General features: G+C 33.3%; 1 long non-coding RNA gene across 1 annotated transcript in view; it reads left to right on the top strand.

Annotated features, from left to right (window-relative positions):
* Positions 1 to 15,231, top strand: part of LOC125691644 (uncharacterized) — an 86,244-nt gene that overhangs the window by 47,248 nt on the left and 23,765 nt on the right. The gene's annotated exons all lie outside the window — the stretch shown is intronic.

Below are 15,231 nucleotides of genomic sequence, written 5' to 3'. Positions count from 1 at the left end.
TCTTTGGGAGAAAGGTTTTAAATGCTGAATTTTGTAATATACTCTTACACATTTCATCAGTACAAATAATGTTCTATCAGCACATTTATGTCAAATGCTAAATAGTCAGTTGGGCCAGTGAATAGAATGAAAATGAAAAGGGACAGGAAAAGAATAAAAGAGTCCAAAGTCCAGAAATAAGAACAACGAAGTAGATTTAAAATACATATGTTACTTTAAATAATATGAGATGAATAGGTAAGATAGGTATTCTCTTTTATTTATTTATTTTTTAATGAGGTGAGTACTGACAAGATCTCGAAGGAAATAAAAAAACCCAGTATAATTAGAACGTTATAAATCTTTTTTGATTTTGTGCCCCATCTTAACATTGTGCTGTCATATGCTTCAGTATATCTCAGAATATTATAGAAATGTACATCATTATCAACTAGACATGCTTTTCTCAGTCTGAGCTTAAAAATGACTGTTATTTTGCCTTGATATCTCACATGTGTAGAAGGCAAGAACCACATGATCATTTAGATACACAGTGATGCTATAGTGCAAATATTTAAGTAGACTGATAGAAGACTGTAAAATAGCAAGTTGAAGTTATTTTTTTCCCTAAGGTCAATTAGAAGTCTGTTGAAGATGGATGTGCTAATATAAAAACTGCAAACACTGATTGAAGTATAAAATAGACTGGTAGCTGCTGTCCAAATATTTTACCTTGCATTAACACTGAGAAACTGAATGTGTTATAACTAGCTGTGGTCTTCACCAGCCATTATATAAAAGAGTATAAAACTTAAATCAGATTAATTCAGCCAGTCATGGATGCTTAGAACACACAAAAGTGACAGCTAAACAGTTTATAGAGAAATTAATTTGAAGGATACATGTGTATGACGAGAGATTTCTTAAAATATTTAAAAATTATTTGACTACACGTTGGATCAAGTTTTTGCAGATAGCAATTTGACTGATAGAGTATTTTTAATGTAGAGCTAACTCAAACTCAATTATCTTAGTGTAGAAAGATCTTAGTGTAGAAAGATCTTTGTAAAATTGCTAAGATAGTAGGCTGAAGTCAAAGGTAATAGTGGCAATGATGTGAAGAAGCAGGAAAAAGGTTTGTAAACCTCTAATGACTTTAAAAGAGAAAAGAAAATACAAAAACAACCTGAACTGAAAAATGAAGAATAAATTTGTGACATTATCATTTAAAAAAAAAATAAAAAGAAGAAAAGAAAGAAAGAAAATACATAGAGCCTGCAGCATGCAAAGCAGAATTTGAACAAATACAAATTATAACACTCTATATTATATCTTCTTCAGGTGTTTATTAAATCTTCTAGATAAGCTCCTCTGACACCTTATTGGGTGCCAAATGTCAGGATTTCTTCTGATTTCTTCTGAGATTCTCTGTGATTTTTCCTCTCTATCCTCTCCCCAGTTTCATACAAAGAAAGACCAGACATATTTCGACTTTACACTTGTTGTCTGCTTTACCATGTCATAAAATATAGTATTCTCTTTTTCTTCTGCACAAATTGAACAATTTTGTAAGAAATCATTCATAGCTGCTCTATTTTGTAAAGAAAACTCCCCAGCTCCAGCCTTCCTATTGATGCTGAAGAAAGGTTTAGTCAGCAACACTTATTTGTCAGCACTGATGCATTTTGCCTTATATAATAAGGTGTTCAACAAAACCAATGAAACACAAGCATATATTTTTTTTCTCGGGAAAAAAACAATGATTTTCTAATACAATGTCAGATGCTCAAGTATCTTATTGATAGGGCTGATACAGTTTTTGAGAGAGAGCATGCAGGGAGGTGTGTTGCCACCCAGCCCTGAGTGTCTTGGAAGTTCTGCCTGCATGGTACAAACCACACTAGGGCTGCTGGCTATCAGGCAGAGCATGTCATCCCCAGGATCTCCAGGCATTCTCCAAACTGCTCAGGGCTTCATAATGGCAAGCAGCTTGCTGTTCAGCATAGTTTCAGGGAATAGAATGGGTTAAAAAGCACTGGTCCAGTCCACTTCTTATAGCCACGTAACAGTCTGTTCTCAGTAGCTTTAAGTTTATAATGAGAGTTGAATACAAGTTTTTCCATTGGAATTTCCCAACAGAAAATGTTGCTTCTGGAAAACTAATTTCTGTGAGAAATATTATAGAATGCCAAAAAATATATTATTCTTCCAAAAAATTAGAATGTACTTCATTTAATTTTTATTTGAGCCAAACAAGTGGATTTTAATTTAGCCTAAGATCTTTACAGAAACAAACTGCATTTTTCTATAGTATACTGATTTCCTTATGATGCAACTATTGACTTTAGTCCCATCCCTCCTATGGGGCACTATCCCTGAAGTGCTTCATCTTCCATATTGCCACTTATAGAACAAAGTTCTATTACATATTGTCTCACAGGCTTAGAGGGGGCCAGGGGAGTCTGGCTTTACAGTTCATATTGCACACTAGGTGCAGCACAGAAACATGATGCTGATTTTGTGTGTGTGTGTGTGTGATTCATATCACAGTGCTTCAGGTCATTCTAACAAATGAAAATGAAGTGTTATAGTTTTAGGAATGCCAAAATGCTAATTTTCAAAACTCTAATGTATAGTCTGCAGAGTATAAATCTCCACTGTACTGAACATTATAATGTGAAAAATAATTATTATTATGTATTTTTTTTCCTTCCTAGAACTTTTCAATGTAGTCATATACTAATTCAAGGTGTAAATGAAATGGCTACCATTGGAATTTCCGTTGGGCTTAAATTAGATTTTCAACTTTTTCAAAATTCAATTTTGCCCTTAACCATTTATTCTTATGTGCTTATAAAATATTTCATTTCAAGAATATTTCTTCCTGTAGAGCTGTCATGTGAATAAGCTGAATTTCGGTGCAATGGAAATTATTTAATAATTATCACTTTAAAATGATTTCTTCACTCATACGTTTGAAATGATATTCTGTTTATGAAACAAGCTTCTTCCAACATCTCTTCTTTTGCTCATTTGAGTTCCTTCTTCTCTCCCAAAATGAGAAACCAAAGAAGAGTAGACAACATATTAGTAACTGGATTACAAAGACAGGACTATATTGAACAAATACTCTAATTCCATGTCACAGTAATTAAAATAGAGGTCACATATATACACAAGATTTCAATTATATTATTACTTGCTTATTCCTTGTATCACTGGGGGGATTTGGTTTTGTTTTTTAGTGTTTTTTTCCTTCTTTTTTTCTTTTTTTACCTATAGAGGACATTTGGGGAAATTAGAAGGTATTCAAGTTAGTGAGTAAATGACAGGAAATGTATCCATAATGAACCCAAATTAATTGCGTAACATTGCATTTTTCATTGAGGTTTCTTTATTTGGTGATATTGTTGCAGTGGCTACTTTTTTTTTATTTATGTTTCCTCATACCTTCACTTTTAAATTTCTTTCAAGTCCTTACTTACATTTTAAAACATAGCTTGCATGTTTACATTAAATCAATGTGATTTTCGTCATATAGGATTCTATTATTTGTAAGGATTCCCTCACAATTGGCAAGGCAAAGTATGCACAGATTACTTTTTAATGAGCTAGCAAACATCAGTAGGTGCTTGTGAATAAAACAACAAGTAAAAACATCTTTTGCAAGCATGTAAATTATCTGTGAAAAATGTTAAATTTACTTAATTTTTTTGAAGACTAAATTATATATTGGCTGTAAAGTATTTCTTTTTACATTTGATTTTCAGAAAGTGCTGACAAATGAAATCTACAGATCATACTCAAATGCTATCTTCTTTACGTCCAGGGAACTAAATGTTTAATACATTTTTTGTTCACCAAAAAGCACATTTTTCCCATGGCTTCCTTTCACTTAAAGCTCTCTTTTACCAAATTCTCATCCCTACCTATAAGTATTGTCTAACCTCTTCCCAGTGATATCTCAGCTACTTACAGAGATTGATGAGGGGGAGAAGGACAAGGTACAGAAGAGCCACAGAGGCTGCATTCTGTTCCTAGTGTAATAGAGGATAAATTTAATTAAAATACACCTGCAGTATGTAGTCTGCCAGAATTTAATTATATGAAGTGGCAGTTTCTTATGGATGAGAATGGCTATTCTCCTTATTTTAAACTGAGTAAAGCATAATAATTCAAACCAATTCATTGTCCTTTAAAGTTCAGAGCCTCCCAATTTGTCACAGCCAAGCTTAGAAAGGGTGCTGTGTCACAGCACACGGCACTGAGGGAGCTTCATTTAGACCCTCTCTTTTACAGAGCTTCACAGGTGTTAAAGTACAGGCAGGCAAAACTAATGTCCACATCTCTCAAAATATAATGAATTTAAAAGGCTCTTTGACCATTCTGAACATGCAATCAGTAACATCCAGAAAAGAAATTCAAGGATAATTCATTATTTGACTCTTCCCTTTATAATACCACACACTTTTCTTTTATATTCCGTTCATCAAAGGCTTGATGTCTCCGCTTTTCTGTCAGTGAAAATAGTACTTATGTAATTTTTAGTCATTTTGTTGTTAAAGATTAACCTTGGCTAAGTGTGGTGTAGTAGTGATAATTGGTGTGTTTTTGATAGCTGCATCATAGCAAATACAACACATATGAAGTCATATATACAAATATTAGATTGGTGTAAGAAAAAAGAGTTTGGAAAATGTAGAAATAAGCTAAAAGACAGACTAATGGATTTTTTTTCTTTTTTCTTCTGGAATAGAGAAAAACTTGCATACAAACATCATCTAAAAGTGGTAATTCTGTGTCTGCCGTCTTCCAGGGAAACCATATGTGTATAGTCTCTCTTACTTAGAGCAGACTTAGTCACTGAAGACTACAGCTTAATGGCAGACGAAGTCTACATATGTTTTGAAATTTAACATTTGGTGGATAAGAAAGAAAATGTAAGCCTTGCTGGAAATAACTGTTATTATTTTAACTACTGGAAGAATCATTATTTTCTGGTCCTTCTTACTTTTGGATTACTGGAATGTTTTGTAGAGAGAAATAATATTGTAGGGAGCAGGCATATACTACATATACTCATGTGTCTGGAATTTCAGACACTGTTCATTTTAGCCTCCTTTAGAGATGAGACAATTGGTCTGAGACTGTCTTTCAGTGTCATTTTTTATCTAGCTGACTAATGAAACAAATGTTATTGCTAACCAGGGTCTCAAATATGAATACCACCCACAATATCATGATAATTATCTATTTTTATGATCATCTGTGAAAGATGTCCAGAGAAACCCTATTGGACTGAACATCAAAAGAGAAAGGAAGATAATACATGTTTTTTAGAACCTTATAACGTGATCCTGATATCAAATTCCATAAGCATACATAAATTAAGATTCCATCACAGTCCCGGTTAGCTAAAAGACTATACTATAAAAAAGAGATAGAATCCAAGGTTGACAATAATTAGAATTTTAAAAGATCAAAAGTTTGTCTCCTAACAAAAGCCAGAAAGAAACATTAGTTTTTTAAACTGCTTTGGTCCAGACATGCTCACTAAGGTAGTCAGTTTTAATATAGCAGACATATTTGTACTTAATCAGTAGCTCTGGGATAGCCACTCTCAGAATTATAGACATTAGGTATATTAAACAACAATCCCTTTGAAAATGATGAACAGCAAACAATAAGCTATTAAAATAGTTGTACTCTTCAAATAAATAAATAGATAATACAACTATGTGTGATTGCACTAGAAAATAAAGAGATAAAGAAAATGAATGTGAGTGTAGCAAAAAATAAGTCTAAGAAGTTATTTTCAAAGAATACTTTCTATTGCTTTAATGTAGAGGAGTGTCAGGAGGAACAGTACTGAATAAAGATGACAGAAAAAAGAGTTTGCTGTGTTCTCTCTTTCACCACAACGAAAGTGTAATCATTATCTGGAAATTATTTTCCATAGCTGTCTGAAAATGTCATTACCTCCTATAGCTTTGTGATCTTCCATAGCTTCTTTGATTATGGTCTTTCCACTCAGGTGTGACTCACAAACCTTAAGTAATATATTCAATATTTTGTCATTTTTCTAGATATACAATAACATCACAGCATTTAGACATTTTTGAGATTATTTCAGTAGTGTTTTTCCCTTCAGGTTGTTGTACTCATCTCCCATTTTTACAAAATAATCTAAGGTACCTTTTTTGTCTCTAGACACAAAGTAAATCTCAGTTCTGTAAGTCATGATTTCATGCACTGTAGGTTACTTTCTAAGCTCAGAAATCTGAGGGTAATTTAAAGTAGTGTAAGTATTTTGTGCCTCTGTGTTCACAGGTACAATCTGTGAATAGTCTCAAAATCTTGCACTATACAAAAGTAATGTCTTATGTGTAAAGAAAAGATTTCATTAGGACAGAAAAATACCAATAATCTAATCCAGGAATCAATGCTAGTTCATGTCTAATTATTACAGGAATAAAAAGAAAAAGAAAAGGAAGTAAAGAATTGAGGCTGTAAGGTATTGAGGCTGTAAGGTAATCTCAGTAATAATAGTGCAGTTTAATTTGTTATATTCACACTTGTTAGTATTTGACTTTTGCATGCATTATGATCATGTTTGTGCTGCTGCTCTGGGTCCTCAAGTTGATGGCCTAAGTATGTGTGTGTGTGCTTGTTTGCAGGTGTCTGTGAATGTTTTAACATTGAGTTTTCCTCATCTGGAGTGCTTTGCTTAGAGGAATATGATGTTGACAGCTTCTTCCTCTATTCAGAATCTAACTGGGTGGCTTTTATATATTTGATAGCATAATATTACACTTTGCACCTTCTTCTGCAAGTTCACTTTACATCTGATTTCACTACTCATGCTTTCTTTTGTGTATACTAGATATTATTTCTTTGTTTACTTTGTTCTCCTACCCCTAAAAATATTTGATACAACTGCGCTTCTTTAGTTGACCGTTTCTAAGTTGTTTAATGCTACGGGGTCTGAAGTGCGAGACTGCTGAATATAGCAATAGGTTTGGCAGGGAGATGAAGACTTTCCAACAGGAGTTTTCTCCAGACTATAGTATCTCCATGCAGAGGGTTGTTGTGGCCACCCCCACACCTAAAGAATGCCTCTGCCAAGAGCAAAAAATTAGTGATTGTCACAGGAGACTCCCTTCTGGACCCTATTTGAGGGAAAGTCTGCTGCCTCCCTGGGGCCCAAGTCAGGGACATAACTAGAAAGCTCCCTAGTCTGATATGGCCCTCTGATTATGACTCACTTTCATTAGTTCAGATTAGCAGCAGTAAAGTAATGGGGAGAAGCTTAAGGTCCGTCAAAAGGGGCTTTAGGACCTTGGGGCAGTAAGTTGAAGGGGGAGCCATGGGAGGTTCAGGTTGGATATTAGGAAAATATTATTCTCAGGAGTGGTGCTGCATTGGAGCAGATTGCACAGAGAGTTGATGGAGTCACTATCCCTAGAGGTTTTCGAGAAAAGGGTAGATGTGACACTGAGGGACATGGTTTAGTGGGCATAAGGTGAAAGCTTGATAGTTCGACTTGATTATCTGAAAAGATTGCTTTCCAACTTTAATGATTGTATGATTCTGTGATTCTAGGATCTCTCAGGCTACTGATCTTTGCTAAGAGTGAGCTTCCAGGTATTATAGTCATTTCTAGGAACAGCACAAAAGTCCCATGTGTAAATTTCAAACTAAGAAAAAATCTTCTGGTAGGGTTCAATCACAAAAAACTGTTCCAACACAGTTACTATAGCTATGTTTTAAGAGTCTTCTTCTGTGAAAATCTGTCCTGCTCAAGTCTTCCTAGCTTTATAAATGCCTTCATTTTATAAAGCAGCTTTCATATTTTTATTCCAATTAGGTTTCTTTTCTTTTTCATTAAAAAAACAACAACAACAAAACTAATTAAAAGTTTATGAAAACTGTTGATTTCAAAGCATTGTTCAGCACCAGATCTCTTGATGCTAAGAGAGACAAAATGCATGGGCAGAGAAACACTGTAGTTACTTTTCATAATACTATCATATTAACAGAAGGAATACTGTCAAAAACAGAAAAAAAGATTATCGCTAATAAAAAATGTATGATTCTTGCATCTGTCTCCTGACTGAGTCCTAAGCTGTATGCTGTATTTGTTTATGAACCAACAATTTATGCTAGGATAAGTATAGTCATTCTATTTGCTCTCTAACTTGATATTTACAATATTCTTCGGAATAAGGATGATGGATGAATCTGAATCTATTTAGCAATAAGATTAAACCTGCTGTCTTATTATGTGGAGATGATCTGGTCATCAAACAATTGTCCATAATTGAGTAACAGTCCTCTTCTGATTACTTCTCAGAAGAAAAGGATGGGTGACCCAATTTTCTGTAGGTGACACAATATTTTGTAATGTCTTGGAAATGTTGGAGAAATAATTCCAGAAACCTTATTTTCTCTAACACTGCCTCGTGATGCCACTGTATGAGACAACTGTAAATCTGATTTTAGTCCCTACTACTTGTACTCAGTTGCCTAGGAAAAAATAGTTTATCAAAATTGTGTTGTCTGTCTGACTCATCTGCTATCTGTATTAGCCCTGCAATTATTACTGGTCTATAAATATGCACTTTAGAACCTGTATTGTCAAGAAAACCTCTCAAAATTTTCACCTTCTTTTAATTCACAAACAGAAATAACTCATATGGCTCAGAAATACAAGGTGTTATAGATGATAAATATTCTAGTGTCTTGAAAATAATTGTTTTCATTACACATGCTCATTTATTTGAGCAATGATTTCAAGAGCCTTTTTTTTTTTGTTCTCTGTTGATGTAGAAATTGATGTAGGAAAAAGTTTTATGTCAGATCTTGTCAGGATTAGGTCTGTATGTACATTCTGAAATGCAAATAAAAGCATGATTTTTGTCTCTAAGCTATGGTAGATCAAATTAAAAGAAGAAAAAGAAGAACAAAAAAACCCGATATTGAAACTGATGATTGTTACAGTATATTAATTTTACTTATTCTGAGCTCATTTGATATTCCCAATTGGCATGTACTCCAATTTCAACTTGAACTTTGATTGTCTACACTATCTTTGTTAATAAAATTTATTGCTCTAAATATTGTTGTTAAAAAAAGTAAACCTTTGTTATCAAAGCGCTGGGAATAGCAAATAATTCCATTGTAGCATATGTCTCACTTATCATGTTTCTTAACTTGAAATAATGGTTAATGGCCTCTATCAGGAACCTGATGCTGAACTAAACACAAGATACACGTGATACCTTACATTCTTGCAGTCTTTTTTATGTTGGAATCTAAGAATAGTTAAACCCATCTGCTTTCCAGCACTGAAGAAAAACAAGAAGAAAGGCAACAAGGACTCCATTCTGCTATAACCAACTCTAAAAAAGTTCTATATTTTAATTTTTTTTTTTTTTTTCTGGGATGTAACAGCTGTAGTTAAAAAATAACCAGTTAGATGAGCATTATAGGAGGACTTTGGTTCTGACATTTGTTGAAGACAAGGAATGAAATGATCACAGAAATATACAGCTGTGACTTTAAAACCATATGTATAAAGATGAGACAGAATCTGGCTCCAAATGAAATATTTGGACTCTGTTGCATATGACAAATACTGCATATGGAGTGTTCAATTTATTTTCTCATCTGAAGATTTCAGGACAGAAATTTTCCTTGTCTCTTATTCACATAAATAATTCCACTGAATTGGAAATGCAAAAACCCCGTTTTAAGCCTACAGTCCCAGCTTTCTAACTAACTGTATTTTCACCCACCATGAAGATATGCAGCTTCTCTTTTTACTTATCACTCTAACAAAACTGGGAAATGGTATTTAAAGAGAAGAAAAAACATGTTTTCTTGATTACATTCATGAAGACCAGTGTAGGCAATGTAATTAGTGTTTGCAATACATTTCTAATTATTTACTGTATATAGAGCACTTTCACTATTTCTGTCCTGCTTATGATATGACAGAGTAATCTTGCTTCTCCCAGTCCAGGACTTGAAATATTTTCTTACAGTGAAGAGCCAATGCATTCTCCTTTCATATTCCGCAGCTCAGCTGTACAGATTATGAAGTTCTGAAATGAACAATTTGCAGAAAAAAAGTGCCTTTTAGAATGCATTATATTCCAATTTATAAAATGTGACAATGTTTTTACTTTTTAACCAAACATTTTCTGATAGCATTCTATGCATATGAAAATTCTACTCCTGGGGTAAGTGAAGCTAAGTCATTTCTTCTGTGGTAATGGAAGCCATTATGTAGGCTATGTGAGAGGGAGTGGAAAACGTTTTGTAATAATCCAAACAATACCAAATGTACCTATTGTGCCCTGAAACATCAGAAACATTGAAAGTCTGAAATCAAACCTGAAGCAAGTAGTTCACTTAATTTAATTAATATTTCTGAGAAAAGATTTTAGAAAAAACAAATACGGAGCTTACTGAAAAAGAAAATGTTATCTGAGTGTTTATATTCAGGTCAGTATTTGTATTATGTAATAACTACTGATTGATTAAAATCATGCTAACAATGTTGTATTAGAAAATTCAGTTTAAAAACTCAGAAATTTTATCTTTTTTTTTTCTCATTTTTTGTTCTTATCTGAACAACAGATCAGAATTCAGACTAACTTTGTAGACCTGCTACATACAAACTCAACAAATTACTTGTATTTATTTATATTTCCAGAAAACATGGGGCTCTTAAGACCTCTAAATCCATTTAAGAATTCAAAAAGAATTCAGGAACAGAAAATCCATGCCTTTTCCTTAAAGTCGTTTGGGTTAATATGGCTGTAAGCCAAAGATGGATAATCTTGTGTTGTATTCTTCTTTTAATTTTGTTTTTCATATAGCAGCATATTCTGATTGTTTGTTTGTTTGTGGTAAATTCCATAGGAAGCTTTGAGAAATTTGATTTTAGTTGAATAAACAAAAGGACACAGTTAAAAATAATTGGTTGAAAATACTTCATAAGGTTCCAACCCCCTTTTAGAAATGTTATAAAAGTAGGAAACTATGTGAGCTACAAAAATGAAATAGATATGTAACATTTAGTAGTTGGAAGGGCACTGTACTCTAAAATAGAAGCAGGTGAAGAGAGATTTCAATAAATAGCACTCTAGAATAAAATGACAGGCAGAACACATAATAAATGAATTGATTTTCCATTTTAAAGTTTTTAGTAAATTTGTAAGAGAAAGATTTCCTGAAACAGTTAAATAAATTTGTTTTTACTTGCAACAGGTCAAAAGGTTATTAAGGTATTTTACTTTAGGAAGTTTATTAATATGAACAAGGTCTTGGATTTTGCAATGCAAATTCTTATCATTTGTCTTCATATCAAATAAGGCAATCATTTGAATTTCTTTTTTTCTTTTTTTCCTATATAAAATATTTATATAGAACTCTATGGATATCTCATCTGCACATTTAACATTGTTTGTATTCATTTAGCTAAGAAACTTGGTTGTGTGGGAGGATTCTTTTGTCTTTAATATGCAACTGCATTTGGCTGTTATTGTTAATGTACTGAATCCATTATTTACTTATTTTTTGTGTGTTACAGTGTTTAAGCTGGGTATATAAAAGCTATCAAATATAAGATCCTAATTCCTTCAACTTTAGCTTTTTTTATCCTTCGCAGCATTTATTAGTATTTTAAAAATTCTTGTTTCTAGTCTCACTTTCATTCTCATTCATTGCCAGTTTTTGTCCTCTTATTCAACCTTACTCAACAAAGTTTCAATCTTTGTCTTCTTCCTCTTCAAGTTTATCCATGATGGAATCTAAGAGTGATGTAAAAACTCTGTCCCTGGAAGAATTGTTGTAAGGAATATTGTGAAAAACAAGTTGTCCCTGTAATGACCTAGTTGTTTTTCTCTTTTCTGTTTCTGTTCAAAGAGGACAAAGAGGTACTTTCTTGGGTTGAGTAACTCAGTTTAAGGAGTTTATTTATTAGACGAATGAAGTTTTCCTCCTTTTTCCTTGCGTCTTGGTATGGATAATTTTAAAATTTTATCTGTTAAAAATTACTCTAATCTGTGACTAGGGAAGATGCCAGCACAGTTATGCCAGATCAGTGTTTTTACAGTTCATGTTCCATTACAATGGTAGTTCTTTTTTTTAAAGTAGTTTCTTCACATCTTTCTAGTTGGTTTCCCAAGTTGAATGTATTATTTGTATTTTGTTCCTTTGTATTGCTTCTGGTAACCTGTAGCCGATAGCATGTTTATGATGTAAACATTATTGGTACAAGGCTTATTGTCTATGTGCAGTACTGTTCAAACAATGAACTCTTTCAAGAGCTGTTTACTGATTGTATAGATTCAGCATTTTAGTGAATTGCATTGAAAATTGGGCTTCTTGGTGACCCATGTCACTTGGAAATGATATAATGTGAAAGAGAGACTTTCTAAATAAAATCGTTAGGTACTTTTTCAGGTGTAGGATTTCAGCTTGTAACAAAGGACTGAAGTTCCTTTGCATTTTTTACTATGATCATCAGAGTATTATACTACACTGTTATAACAGAGAAAATAACTATTCCCTAAATAACTATTTCTCTACATTTAAAATATAAGCATAGGAATGATGAAATTTTCTTTTCTCTCTATTTAGCACAGTGGTATGAATTAGAGCAAACGTTCTCTGCCATGAGTAACATTTACCAGAAGCCACTAAAATCCTCATACACCTATGCAAAAACCTAATGGAAAATACATGTTGGCTGCAGTGTTAGAGAAGTACAAGTGATTATTTGTTCTCTGATTTGGATACTCAGTTGGAATATATTAAATAAGCTCCATCTCCTGCAAATCTGGACTTCTGACAAATTTTAAAGTGGAATATTCATACTTCACATTGCTAATGACTTATGAAAATTGAAGGCTATATTCACTGCAATCTGACATATCTGACAACGTGCCTTTCCTTTTTATCTAAGCACACAGGGTTCAGTTTATGGATATCAAGTTAGAATGTTCATGGAGAAATTAATTACTATTGTTTAAAAAGAGGGATTTGCCTAAAAACAAGATCTATCCAACTGGTTCTTTACAGAAATCCTGCTGGAAAGCAGCTGATATAAAATCTTGAAATACTAGGAAAAATAATTCAGATCCCATTTTATGCACATTGGGTGAAAGCCAGCACTAAAGGCAGTGGATTTATTTTTCCAGAGCTGGATTTGACCCAGATGTCTGTCCTGTTTACACATGTGAAAGCGCATTAAACTTATTGGGATTGCAATTATATAAATGTAGGCCAAAATATTGTTATTTTTGGGGAACTTAACTTGAACTTAATGTAAAAATTGGCTATTGTATTAATATGGGGATATATCCTGTTCATCTTACGTCTGTATTAGTACATCTGGGCAGGAAATCTCATAACTGATGTAACTCTTCTTTAATAAAGTCCTAAATTTGAAACTTTATGGATTCGTGTACAGTGTATAATGATTGGGTTAGAATTACAGATGCTCCAGTTATAAAATATTCTTCTCTTACAGTGTATAAGACACATGAAAAATTTAGGGATAAAAGGATAATGAAAAGGAATAATGTTAGCAACACCTTTCATTTTATTTTGTTTGAGAAAATGGTACTGAAAGAATGACAATCATGTAGAATTAGTTTATGTTCACTAAGAAAGGTGAGGATTAGAGTTTAGGCAAGATTCTGGAAGGCCAGTTAGTGTGAAAACATTAGACCTTGGTTCTGCTTGTTTATTTGAACTGCTGGATTATTGGTCAAAGAATAAATCAAGTTCTTGACATACTGTTTTTGAAATGATAAAGGAAATTGAATAATCAACACATATTAAAAAGCAAAATGAACACAGAATCACAGAATTCTGGGGGGTTTCTTTCCTGGAGCTGGAACTGGCGTGGTATAAATTATATGGCACAAGTCTCTTTAAAGACATATAAAGCAGGCAAGACTGATGACCTCTGTTGACTTGCTAGTGGGAACATCTGCTCTCCCATCAGGGTTCCTCACTGCCTGTCCCTGCACAGACCAGTAAAGACTTTTCAAAGGAAAGAGAGCTGGGAAAAAGAATAATATCCCTGAAATGAAGACATTTCAGACTGAGTAGTGGTAATAATGATAGATATCAAGATTAAGGAGATGAAACTCATTTTAAATAAGCTTAGTTTCACTAGTATAGAAAATACCTCACCTACTTTTGATATGAAAATCAATTTTTTCCTTTCATATTTTCCCCTCTTAAGAAATTTCCTTCAGGGCAAGTAAATACTTAGTCTTCAGGAAAGCTCAATCATTGTTGACTATTATGAACATTCATATTCATGTACTGATTGAGGAAAAGTTCAAGATTATTTCCTGATAGAATGTTACAGTGCCTTGTGGTCATCTTGAATTGGATTCACTACAGAAACTGATGTGCAGCACAGAAGTTCTGTTAGAAGTAGATTATATGAACTGTGCTAGAGGAAGTTTCAGTTTTCCCTTATCTCTTCTGCTAAAAAATTGCCTTCCACTGCAAAATACTCAGTGAAAAATATTTGTTTCATGTGGTAGGTTTTTTGAACAGTGAGAGATTTGAACACATTTGAAAATGCTTTCTTGAGTCACAGCAACTTCCATATCTTAAAGGAGCATGCTGAGTATTTTATTATAATTCATATATAAAGTTTATATAAAGTAAAATTTTCACAAAAATCCTGGAAGATGGAAAATTCTGGCATTTTTCTGGTTAAACTATCTCTGTAGATTGATATTTACTCTGTAGTTATACTATAAGAATATTTTCCTCTGGTAAGATAAATCTACTAGAAGTGTTGAAATGTTTGTAGTTTGTGAAAAAAAAAAAAAAATTACATTTGTGTCTTAGTTTCAGCTGGAACTGAATTATTTGTTCTTCATTGTGTCTGATATGGTGCTATGTTTTGGTTTTAGGAGAAAAACAACGTTGATAACATACCAAAGTTTTTAGTTGCTATTGAGCAGTGCTGTACAGAGCCAAGGCACTCCAATTTCTCAGCTCCAATCAGCAAAGAGCTGGTGGGGGACCAAAGGAGCAGGGAAGGGACAGAATCAGGACAGCAGACTGACCAACTGAACACAACTAGCCAGAGGAATATCCCATACCACATAACATCATGAGGAAGGCGAGTTTTTTGAAGGTGTAGCAGTTCATCTCTCTCTCTCCTTCACTGCTTGGGGGGGCTATTTGGGTATTGGTCAGTGAGTGATG

This window comes from Lagopus muta, chromosome 4 (genome assembly GCF_023343835.1).
Source record: "Lagopus muta isolate bLagMut1 chromosome 4, bLagMut1 primary, whole genome shotgun sequence".
Taxonomy (NCBI): Eukaryota; Metazoa; Chordata; class Aves; order Galliformes; family Phasianidae; genus Lagopus; species Lagopus muta.
The sequence above is the reverse complement of the archived record's forward strand: the minus strand, read 5'-3'. Positions and strand labels throughout refer to the sequence as shown.